The sequence below is a fragment of the Lagenorhynchus albirostris genome, chromosome 11, assembly GCF_949774975.1.
Source record: "Lagenorhynchus albirostris chromosome 11, mLagAlb1.1, whole genome shotgun sequence".
Lineage (NCBI taxonomy): Eukaryota > Metazoa > Chordata > Mammalia > Artiodactyla > Delphinidae > Lagenorhynchus > Lagenorhynchus albirostris.
This window is the reverse complement of record NC_083105.1, coordinates 1,170,549-1,183,440: the sequence shown is the minus strand read 5'-3', so window position 1 is coordinate 1,183,440 and position 12,892 is coordinate 1,170,549. Positions and strand designations below refer to the sequence as shown.

Below are 12,892 nucleotides of genomic sequence, written 5' to 3'. Positions count from 1 at the left end.
CCATAGGGCATATAGTCAGTAATATTGGAAAAGCTTGGTGTGGTGACAGATGGGAACTAGACTTATTGTGATCGTTTTTATAACGTATAAAAATATCGAATCACTATGTGGTATACCTACATCGTATGTCAGTTATAGTTCAATTAAGAAAAATCCATTAGTGTCAGAATGAGAAAGGGTCTGGGAAGATGGCGCAGTAGGAGCACCGCAAGTTCCCATCCCCTGCCGGAACCGGTCTGCCATAACTGTCGGGAACGCTGGAGAATGCAGAAGGCTTGTAACGCCCAGGGGAGACTTGCAGGGTGGCAGCGCCCCTCCCCCAGCCCCCCCGGCAGGCAGCTCCCCGTCTCCCACCCCTGTGGCAGGCGGCTGTGCATGGGTCCTGGAGTAGCTTGCACACAGCTCGCAGGCGCCAGGGCGGGGAAAGAAAGGACCCTGTCCTCCAGATACTGGGGATCTGTGATCTGAAAGCTCAGCACTGCTTCTGATCTCACAGGTGCAGAGAAAGAGGCAGGCGCCGTTGTTGTACCGACCCCGACCCCGCACCCCTGCATTGTTGCAAGACCCTCTGCCTCTTCTCTTCCAGGGGATTTAAAGGGCCAGAGCCCTTTTTTTAAAAAAATATTTTTTATTTATTTACTTTTGGCTGCATTGGGTTTTCATTGTTGCGCATGGGCTTTCTCTAGTTGCGGCAAGTGGGGGCTACCCTTCGTTGCATGCATGGGCTTCTCATCACGGTGGCTTCTCTTTTTGTGGAGCACGGGCTCTAAGCACACGGGATTCAGTAGTTGTGGCACATGGGCTCAGTAGTTGTGGCTCACGGGCTCTAGAGTACAGGCTCAGTAGTTGCGGTGCATGGGTTTAGTTGTTCTGCGGCATGTGGGATCTTCCTGGACGAGGGACCAAACCCGTGTCCCCTGCATTGGCAGGTGGATTCCCAACCACTGCGCCACCAGGGAAGTCCCCAGAGCCCTTTTTTAATCCCCTGTATTTTTTGCTTTTCCCCTTTCAGGAGCCAGACATTAAAGACTAAGGACATATAAAAATAACTGCATATATGGGGAGAACTAGAATGTGACTACTTGTGCCCAGGGAACGGCTCAGAAAACGCTTAAGAAGACATTAACTTTATGCCTCAGGCTGACCCTTGGCACAAAGACAATCAAAAACAAAACCTAGGGAAAGCACAAAGCCTAGGGAAGAGGAAGAATCTGATTTCCAGAGTCACCAAATTGTTAAATGAAAATGTCCAGTGCACAACAAAAAAAATCGCAAGGCATACAAAGAAACAGGGAAGTATGGTCAAAATACTTTTTACCCGAAGGAAAAAAATAATTCAACAGTCTCTCCCTGAAAAAAGACCTGATGGTGGATATACTGGACAGAGACTTTAAAACAGCAGTCTTAAAGATGCTCAAAGAACTAAATAGGACATGGAGAAAGTCAAGAAAATAATGTATGAAAAAGGTGGAAATATCAATAAAGACATAGAAAACCTAAAAATCCAAAATGAAATTTGGAGCTGAAAAGTACAACTGAGATGGAAATTTTCACTAGAAAGATTCAAAGGCAGATTTAAGCAGAATGAATAAAGAATCAGCAACTATGAATATAGTACAATGGAAATCATCAAGTTTGAGAAACAAAAAAGATTGAAGAAAAGTGAACAGAGCTAAGGGATATGTGGGCACCACTAAGCAAGCCAACATACGTACTGTGGGAGTCCCAGAGGAAGAAGTTATGGGTGGGGGCAGAAAGAATATGTGAAGATATAATGGCCGATAACTTCCCAAATTTGATGAAAGACACAAATATAAACATCCAAGAAGCTCATGAACTTCAAGTAAGATGAACTCAAAGAGACCCACACTGAGACACGTTATATAATCAAACTGTCGAAAGGCAGAGAATCTTGAAAGCATCAAGAGAAGTGACTCACCACACACAAGGATCATCAATAAGATATTAGCAGATTTCTCACCAGAAACCTTGGAGCCCAGAAGACAATGGGCTGATATATTCAAAGTGCTAAGTGAAAAAAAATTGTTGATCAGGAATTTTATATCTGGCTAAACTATCCTTCAAAAATGAGGGAGAGGGATTTCTCTGGCAGTCCAGTGGTTAAGACGCCACACTTCCACTGCAGGGGGCATGGGTTTGATCCCTGGTCTGGGAACTAAGATCCTGTATTCCACGTGACGCAGCCAAAAATAAAACGAGGGAGAAATTAAGACAATCCCAGATACGCAAAAGCTGAGGGAGTTAGTGACCACTAGACCTGCCCTGCAAGAAATGCTCAAGGGAGCCCTGCAGGTGAGATGAAGGGACATCAGGCAGTGACTCAAAGCCATGTGAAGAAATAAAGTGTTCAGAGAGGTAAATATATACGCAGCTACAAAACCTAGTATTGTTGTGAAGTGCGTTGTAACTCCACTTTTGTTTTTTCTTCCCCCATGTTTAAGAGACTAATACATTAAAAAAGAAAAAAAATTATATATATATATACATTCACACACATATATATATACTTCCAGTTTTGATATCTGCATGTGAGGAGCTTGGAAATTGCAACTCCATCCTAACAAGTAAAAAGCAGAACAATCTAAAAAATCAAAAACTCTTCTTGGCGGACACAAGTCAAACTGTTACACCCAAGACTGGAGAGACAGGCAAGTACAGTGAATCATGGTTTACCAGAGTAGAGAGTCAGGAGTGCAACCTGGCCTGGGAAACCAGTTCTGGGGCAGAAAAACTTAAACTGCAGTTGATGGATTTCAGGAGACTCAAAGTTGTCAGCAATTGTGAGAGTTAAAACCTATGGGGGGCCTTCCCTGGTGGCACAGTGGTTGAGAGTCCGCCTGCTGATGCAGGGGACATGGGTTCGTGGCCTGGTCCGGGAGGATCCCATATGCCACGGAGCGGCTGGGCCTGCGCATCCGGAGCCTGTGCTCCGCAACGGGAGAGGCCACAACAGTGAGAGGCCCGCGTACCACCAAAAAAAAAAAAAAAACTCCAGGGGACCCAGTCATGAGGGAGCCCACACAATACTGTGAGATTTACCCCTGGAGCCTGAGCAGGTTCCCAAGTAAATATCAGCAAAGCCCCCTCAAGCTTTCTGCAGGGGGAGGGAAGGAACCATCTCCTACCGCGACAGAGCACTCTGCTCTCCTTAACAAGGCTGCGCTCAAGGGAAACTTGTTAACCAGAGCCTGACCTGCTGGGGTGTTATCAGAGCCTAACTGACCAGGGGAAGGGAAATGCCCAGCTCCAGCCTCTCTGGGCAGCCCGTCCCAACCAAGGGGAGATAAAGGACTGAGAAACACTTGTGAAGTTCACAGTCCAGAGGCACAGGCTCAGTAAAAGAACTGAGGCCTGATCACAGGACCGTAGAAGGCGTCTCCTCTCCCACACCTCACCTCCACATTATTAAGGCCTATCTATAGCAGTTCCTTTCACCCAGTACATCATGTCTGGCTATCAGGAAAAAATTACAAGGCAAATTACACAATTAAAAGGCAAAAAAACACAATTTGAAGAGATAGAGCAAGGTTCAGAACCAGATATGGCAGAGATGTTGGAATTATCAGACTGGGAATTTAAAACCATTAAGTTCAATACGCTGAGGGCTCTCATGGGTAAAGTAGACGACATTTAAGAACAGATGGACAATGTGAGCAGAGTTGGAACTCCCGGAAAAGAGCTGAAAAGAAAAGCTTGAGATAAAGAAACACTGTAACAAATGAAGCCTTTGGTGGGCTTATTAGCAGACTGGACATGGCTGAGGAAAGAACCTCTGAGCTAGAGGATGTCTCAATAGAATCCTCGAAAAGCAAAAAGCAGGGAGAACAAAGACTGGAAAAAACAATGTCCAAGATCTATGGGACAATTACATAAGGTGTAACTTGTATAATAGGAATATTGGAAGGAACGAAAGAGGAAGAAACAGAAGATTTAAAATAACGACTGACAATTTCCACAACTGAAATGTCAGACACCAAAACAGGAAGCTCAGAGAACATCAAGCAGGATAAATGCCAATAAATAAATAAATAAAACAAAAAATCTACACCTTTACGTATCATTTTTAAACTAAAGAAAATCAAAGACAAAAACCTCAAAGAAACCGGCAGGGTTGAGGGGGGGGAATACCCTACCTACAAAATAACAAAGATAAGAACTACAACTGACTTCTCAGAAATCGTGCAAAAGAAAGAGGAAAGTGGACTGAAATATTTAAAGTGTTGAGAGAAAAACCCCACCAACTTAGAATTCTATACCCTTTGAAATTATTCTTAAAAATGAAAGAGAAATAAAGACCTTCTCAGAAAAACAAAAGTCGAGGGAATTTGTGGCCAGTAGACTGCCTGGCAGGAAATGTTAAAGGAAGTTCTTTAGAGAGAAGGAAAATGATACAGGTCAGAAACTTGGGTCTACATAAAATAAGGAAGAGCTCAAAGAAGGAATAAATTCATTTTTAAATTCTTAATTGATCTAGGAATTAACAGTTTGTTCAAAATAATAATACCAACAATATATTCAATTCTGAATGCTTATACATGTATGAATATATCTGAGTGTATATTATATATATATGTATATATGTGTGTATGTATGTGTGTGTGTGTTCGTGTGTAGCTGCTATATAAGTGAAATGAGTGCCAACAATGATACAAGTGATCCGAGGGAGGAACTGTAAGTCTGCACATGGACATTAAAAAGATAATAAAAGAATACTGTGAACATCTCTGTGAACACAAATTTGATAACCTTGATAAAATGGGCCAATTTCTTGGAAGACACAGTCAGCCAAAAGTCACACAAGGAGTAGACTATCTGAATAGGTCTATATCAATTAAAGCAATTGAATCAAGAATTAATAACCTTCCAAAACAGAAAGCACCAGATGGGTTCACTGGTGAATTCTATCAAACATTTAAGGAGAAATTATACAAATTCTCTACAACCTCTTCCAGGGGATAGAAGCAAAGGGAATACTTCCTCTTTCTATGAGGCAAGTATTACCCTAATATCAAAACCAGACAAAAATATTACAAGAAAAGAAAACCACAGGCCCATATCCCTTAAAGAAACTATAAAACTCCTTGAAGATAACATAGGAGAAAACCTAGATGACCTTGGGTGTGGGGATGACTTTTTAGATACAACATCAAAGACATGATCCATGAAAGAATCAATAGCTAGACTTTGTTAAAATTAGAAACTTCTGTTGACAATGTCAAGAGGCAAGCCACAGACTGGGAGAAAACATTTGCAAAAGACACATCTGATAAAGGACTATCATTCAAAATATACGAAGAACTCTTAAAAACTCAACAATAAGAAAACAAGCAACCTGACTAAAAACAAGGGGGCTTAAAAAAGCAGGAAGGGGCTTCCCTGGTGGCGCAGTGGTTGAGAGTCCGCCTGCCGATTCAGGGGACAGGGGTTCGTGCCCCAGTCCGGGAAGATCCCACATGCCGCGGAGCGGCTGGGCCCGTGAGCCATGGCCGCTGAGCCTGCGCGTCCGGAGCCTGTGCTCCGCAACGGGAGAGGCCACAACAGTGAGAGGCCCGCGTACCGCAAAAAAAAAAAAAAAAAAAAAAGGGAGACTGCTTCACCAAAGAAGGCTCTTCACCAAAGAAAACATATAGATGCCAAGTAATAATATGAAAAGATGCTCCTCATCATACATCATCAGCAAAATGCAAATTAAAGCAAGACACCACTACACACCTGTGAGAATGGCCAAAATCCAGAACACTGACACCACCAAATGCTGACGAGGACGTGGAGCAACAGGAACTCTCACCATTGCTGCTGAGAATGCAACACGGTGCAGCCACTTGGGATGACACTTTGGTGGATTCTTACCAAAAACTAGGCATACTCTTACCACACGATCCAGCAATCGTGCTCCTCAGAATTTACCCAAAGGAGCAGGAAACTTACGTTCACACAGAAACCTGCACACATTTACAGCAGCTTTATTCATAATTGCCAAAACTTAAAATGTGGAAGTTCAGTTTGTGGCTTCAAATCTCAGAGGCCAAGATGTACCTTTAATAATGTACGTTTGGAAAAAGATACAATTAGGCCTACCCCTCACACTGCACACAAAAGTAAACTGCAGGGACTTCCCTGTGGTCCAGTGGCTAAGACTCTGCGCTCCCACTGCAGGGGGCCCAGGTTCGATCCCTGGTCAGGGAGCTAGATCCCACATGCCGCAACTAAAGATCCCATGTGCCACAACTAAAGGTCCTGTGTGCCACAACTAAGACTGGGCACAGCCAAATAAACAAATAAATAAATATTCTTTTTTCTTTTTAAAGTAAATTCCAACTGGATCAGCAGGTCTACATGCAAAAATGAAAATATACAAGTACTGAAAGAAGGCAGAGCTGAGCTCCTGAGGGTGGGGAAGCTTCCCAACTAGGAGCAGGTAAAGAAAAGACTGATAACATGAAAACATACAATTGACAAAAATTCTGCATGGGAACAGGACTTCAGAAGCAGATTCAAAAGACAAATGACAAACGGGGAGAAATTATTTTCAATATATATTGGATATAAAGGGCAAGTACCCCTATTAATTGAAGAATTTTTATAAAGTGAGGGGGAGATGACCAAAAATACAATGGAAAATGGACAAAAGCTACAAACAATTTACAAAGACAGATGGCCCTTAAACCTATGAAGACATTCAGCTCCACTCATAGGGAAATGAAGATTAAAACTATACTGAGATGCTACTGCTTACCCATCAGACTGGCAGATTGAAAAAGGTTAACATATTCTATGGGCCCTGTGGAAATGGGAAATGGTACCACCCTTGTGGAGGAGAATTTGGCAATACCTAGCAAAACTACCACGCATTTACCCTTGGCCTAGCATTCCCACTTCCAGGAATTTGCCCTAAAGATATACCTCAAACAATTTGAAAATACAAATGCATAAGCTTATTCTTTGTAGCATTATTTGAAGTTGCAAACTATGGGCAACCACCTCAATGCCCACATGCAGGAGATTGACCGAGTGCATTAGTGCACGTCCGTATAAATGCCCACATGCAGGAGGTTGACCGAGTGCACTAGTGCACGTCCATATAAATGCCCACATGCAGGAGGTTGACAGAGTGCATTAGTGCACGTCCGTATAAATGCCCACATGCAGGAGATTGACCGAGTGCATTAGTGCACGTCCGTATAAATGCCCACATGCAGGAGGTTGACCGAGCGCATTAGTGCACGTCCATATAAATGCCCACATGCGGGAGGTTGACCGAGTGCATTAGTGCACGTCCATATAATGATGTACTGTGGTTCCAAAGGATGCGAGAAATCCCTGTGAATGGACGGAGCGATTTCTAGGAGATCTCCAGGAGATGTGAAAAAAACAAAGAGCGTATGGAATGCCACTACCCTTCGGGAAGAACGAAGGGGAATAAAGAATATGTGTATCTGCTGGTCTTTACAAAAAGAAACACATGAAGGATAAACCAGAAAACAATGGCATTCGCTACAAAAAACGGGGAGGAGTTACGGGAGGGAGGGAGCGACTTCCCTGAGCACGCCTTCAGGAAGAGTTCGGACATCTAGAAGAGTGTGTGGTCACGTTCTACCAATGAAACAGGAGGGGGAATCGGATCCTAGGGCTGAAAGCAAATGAAAAGTGAATCAAAAGAAAAACGTAACACACTGAGGTGGGTAATCCAAGGAATTTATAAATGCAGTATTGACAGTCGTGGGCAAGGGAGCAAAGTGCATGAATCCAGACGTCTTGTTTGTATGGCAAAGGGATCCCGAAACTATTTATCATCTTGAGCAATCACAGTTGACCCTTGAACAACACAGGTTCGAACTGCACGGTCCACTCATACGTGGATTGTTTTCAATATATTGGAAAAGTTTTTGGAGACTTTTGACAGCTTCAAAAAACTCACAGATGAGCCATGTGGCCTACAAATATTGAAAAAACTAAAAAGGTGTGTCACGAATGCATAAAACATATGTAGATGTTAGTCTATTTTATCAGTTACTACCATAAAACATACATGAATTTATGATATAAAGCCAAAATGTATCAAACCTGGGGCACAGGACTTCCCTGGTGGCGCAGTGGTTAAGAATCTGCCTGCCAATGCAGGGGACATGGGTTCAATCCCTGGTCCGGGAAGATCCCTTATGCCGCGGAGCGACTAAGCCCGTGCACCACAACTACTGAGCCCATGTGCCACAACTACTGAAGCCCGTGTGCCTAGAGCCCGTGCTCTGCAACAAGCCACTGCAATGAGAAGCCCGTGCACCGCAACGAAGAGTAGCCCCCGCTCGCCGCAATTAGAGAAAGCCCGCACGCAGCAATGAAGACCCAATGCAGCCAAAAATAAATAAATTTATTTTTTAAAAAAACAAACCTGAGGCACACAACACATGGCTCCATTTGAAGTGCAGAGAAAGGAAGCAAACGTAAAGATGCCGTACGAAGTCCTCACTGCATGAATTAACTGTAGCACGTACAGTAATAATGCTGCAGTCACCCCTGCTGCTGCTTCCGGCGCGCGTATTCCCCGCGTCCGCCTACAGCGAGCGCCGTGTGCGCTCCCCCGCTCCGGAGCAGGTGGTCTCTCCAGTAAACCGCAGTCTCTTGTGGTTCTTGCGGATTATTTCATTGTATTTAGTGCAACACCGGGAACCTTGACCACCACCACGGGACCCACGAAGTGCCCTGGCAATGCTGCAAGCGCTCCCAAGACGCAGAGAAGAGGAAGACGTGAAGAGAAAAAGCTGAATGGCTTGATGTGCGTCGCAGAGTGAGGTCTGCAGCTGCGGCTGCCGCCACTTCAAGATGAATGTAAAAAAGGAAAGGAAATCCATGAAGCTGGCACTGCAGCTACACCAGCAGGCAGAAAGCCTTGCACTTCTTGTGAAATACCTTTTTATTTGAAAAAGCAGCTTTTAGGCGGGCGCAGGATTGCCATAAGAAAGGTGCACCTATATAGAATCTAAGAATGATTCGAGAAAAAGCAAAGTCATCATACAACTTAAGCGAAAGTGAGGGGAAGGTTGTAAAGCTGGAGACTTGAATGCCAGCAAAGGATGGTTTGATGATTTTAGAAAGAGATTTGGCTTTAAAATGTCAAGGTAACGGGAGAGGCGGCGCAGACACGTTCTCAGACGCTGTGAAGAAAATCATTGGGTAGAAAGGACATCTGCCTGAACAAGCTTTTAATACAGATGAAACTGCCCTATTCTGGGAAAAAATGCCACAAAGGACATTCCTCAGTAAGGAGGATCAAGCAGCAGGATTTAAGGCAGGAAGGAATGGGCTGTCTCGATTATCCTGCACAAACGTGATCGGGTTTACGGCCAGGACCGCGCTCATCTGTAAAGCCGCTGACCCCCAGCCTTGCAGGGAGAAGAGGAGCAGCAGCTGCCGGTCTTTGACTGGACATCAAAAGGGCCTGGGCAACCGGTTCCATCGATTCCTTGTCCCTGAATTCAGGAAGCACCTTGTCAGGAAGGGACTGCCTTTTACAGTTCTTTTGATACTGGGCAACGCGCCTGCCCGCCCAGAACTCCATGAGTGCAACACCGAAGGCGCTGAAGTGGTCTGCTTGCCCCCAGACACAATGTCTCTATTCAGTCTCTAGGTCAGGGGGCCATAGGACCTTCAAGGCTCATTACACACGACACTGTGCGGAAAGGAGCGTCAACGCTATGGAAGAGAACCCTGATACAGAGAACGTCGTGAGAGTCTGAGAGTCTGGGAGGATCATACCACTGAGGATGACATCGCTGTTATTAAAAAAAAAAAAAAAAAAAGCCGTGAGAGCCATCAAGCCCACAACAATACATTCCTGCTGGAGAACCGTCCAGATGCTGTGCATGACTTCACAGGATTTATGACACAATCAAGGAAATCATGGGGGGCTTCCCTGGCGGTGCAGTGGTTAAGAATCCGCCTGCCAGTGAAGGGGACACGGGTTCAAGCCCTGGTCCGGGAAGATCCCACATGCCGCGGAGCAACTAAGCCCACATGCCACAACTACTGAGCCTGCACTCTAGAGCCCGTGAGCCACAGCTACTGAGCCCACATGGCACAACTACTGAAGCCCACACGCCTAGAGCCCATGCTCCGCAACAAGAAGCTGTTGCAATGAGAAGCCCACGCACCGCAGCTAGAGGAACCCCACGCACAGCAACAAAGACCCAACACAGCCAAAAATAAATCAATCAATCAAGGAAATCATGAAAGAGATTGTGGGTTTCGCAAATAAAGTGGGCGCGGGGCGGGGGTGAACGGTTCCGAGATATGGGTCTTCAAGAACTTAAAGGACTGGGACTTCCCTGGTGGTCCAGTGGTTAGGACTCCGAGCTTCCACTACAAGGGGCCTGGGTTCGATCCCTGGTTGGGGAGCTAAGATTCCACAAGCCACGTGGCACAGTCTAAAAAAAAGAAAAAAATTCAAGGGCTACTAGGCAGCACACCGGAGGAACCCACAGAAGACAACCTGATGGAGATAGATGAGGGCTTCTGGAGGCAGACGATGAGACAGGTGCAGAAGAAGCAGCGCCAGGAAACAAACTGACATCAGACTGCCTGGCAGAACAGTTCCAATGAGTCAAGACGACTTTTGACTTGTTTTACAATATGGACCCTTCCGTGATACGGGTACTGAAGCTAAAGCAAACGGTGGAAGGATTGGTAGTAGACAGAAACACTCTAGAGAAATGAGAAAGCAAAAAAGTCGGGCAGAGACTGATGTGTTTCTGCCAAGTTCACCAAGTGCACCGGCCTCCCCTGCTTCCACCCCCCACGGCTCTGCCGCCGGAGACAGCAAGGCCTCCCCTCCGCTTCCTCCTCCCCAGTCTCAGCGTGAGGACCAGGGGGATGAAGACCTGTGACGACCCGCCTCCACCTAACGCACAGTGAACAATCATCACGCTGCGGTTCAGAGACCTCTGTTGTGTGCCTCGATGTGAAAGCCTAACAGCTGTACACCATGTAAGACACATATTGAAGTGGACAGTCCATCCTCACATAGGCATAAGCTGAGTGATACTAAGTATAAAGTTAATGTGCTTTTTATAACTTTGCTTTCAAAGAATTAGGTAGTCTCCCTGACTCGTAATTGGAGAAACTGTGTAACAGTCTATCATCGTAGGTTTTCTTTTTAATGTGACAATGTTCCCAATACTGTATTATGAATATGACTGCAATACTATAAGCCATAAAATTTTTATGACGACCCATCCATTAGTGTACAGGCCGGGCTGCCTGGGAGCGATCGTATCGATCACACTAGGCAGCCATAAAGCAGTCATGTTGCTGCTGCTTCATCATCAATGCACATATCGTTGTGCCTGTAAATAAATGTGAATTTCCTTTTCACGTTACCTTTTCATTATTGATGTCTAGTATGAGTTACATGTGTAACATCTACAGCCTTTCGTGTCGTCTAAGACAATAATGATGTAGGTACTGATTATTCATCTTGGAAACAGATGACGAAAACTCATGCTGTTGATAAACACAGTACAGTACTATAAATATTTTCTTTTTTATGATTTTCTTTTTTTTTTTTTTGGCCCGCCGCGCAGCTTGCAGGATCTTAGTTACCCAATCGGGGATCAAACCCAGGCCCCCAGCAGTGGAAGCACAGAGTCCTAACCACTGGACCGCAAGGGAATTCCCTATGATTTCTTTTTTTTACTGAATTTGTTACAATATTGCTTATGTTTTTGGTTTTTTGGCTGCGAGGCATGTGGGATCTCAGCTCCCCGACCAGGGATCGAACCCGCACCCCCTGCACTGGAAGGCAAAGTCTTAACCACTGGATCACCAGGGAAGTCCCCCTATGATTTTCTTAATTAACATTTTCTTTTCTGTAGCTTACATAATTGAAAGAATACAGCATCTGACATGTAACATATAGATATGTGTCATCGACCGTTCATGTTATGGGTAAATCTTCCACTCAACAGGAGCTATTAGTAGTTAAGCCTTGGCGGGGGGGGGGGTCAAAGGTTATATGCGGATTTCCGACTGCGTGGGGGTCGGTGTCCCTTGACACGGGTCAAACGTACGTTGATGTTGTCGGGGTCAGGATTCTCACTGCAGGGAGAGGACATGCAGACGTGGAATGAGGGAGGCAAACACACGCCCACAGAGATGGGGTGGAACTGGAGGTGTCAGCTGGTGCCGTGACCTCTCACGCCTGTGCACGTGCATAAGCGTGTGCCCACGTGCAGGCGCGCCTGTCCTCTCTCTCCGAAGAAAGGGCCGAGAAACACGGGCGTCCTGATAGCAGTGAGCACACTGTGCACATTGTGCAGATATCGTGCACTGTGCACCCAGATATCGGTCTCTGAAACCAGTTCCTGCCAGAAGGAGCCCGGGCCCTCCAAACGGCCGACTCCAGGGTGGAGACAGAGAGGCCCGAGGAGCCTGGGTGGGACTCCTTGTGCCAGGAAGCAGGGAAGTGCTCAAAACCTTAACGACGGGGCACGCAGCCGGGACAGCACGGCTTGACAGGCCCCCCTGGTGAATCTGCAGTTTGAACACCAAGGCAACCGACAGGGCAGCTCACGGCCCATCGAGATCTGGCAGCAGTCCACGCGTGCAGGCTGACGACTGGGGGCCACATCTAAACACTGAGAACTGCCGATGACAGGTAAGTAACAAACGCTCATGAGAAACAGGCAGGAATCACCAGCGGGTGCCGTGTCGGGGAGGTCTGGGGAGGGGCCCGCACAGACTGCTTGTCAGCTTCAGTGGAAAAAACAGTAACTAGAGGTCAGGTGCAGGCAACTCCCTCTGGAGTGGCTCAGGAAAGACTGCCTGTGTCTACACACACGTGTGTAGCGTGTGCGTGCATGTGCACGGTGTGTGTTCC

At 45.8% G+C, this 12,892-nt stretch overlaps 1 long non-coding RNA gene across 1 annotated transcript; it reads right to left on the bottom strand.

The window, feature by feature from the left end:
• Window positions 1-7,700: 7,700 nt before the first annotated feature.
• LOC132529673 (uncharacterized) lies at window positions 7,701-12,695 on the bottom strand. Its single transcript, XR_009543528.1, has 2 exons — window positions 8,411-12,695; window positions 7,701-7,955 (listed from the first exon to the last, which is right to left on the bottom strand). It is a non-coding gene; the product is annotated as an uncharacterized LOC132529673 (long non-coding RNA).
• Between the last annotated feature and the right edge of the window lie 197 nt (window positions 12,696-12,892).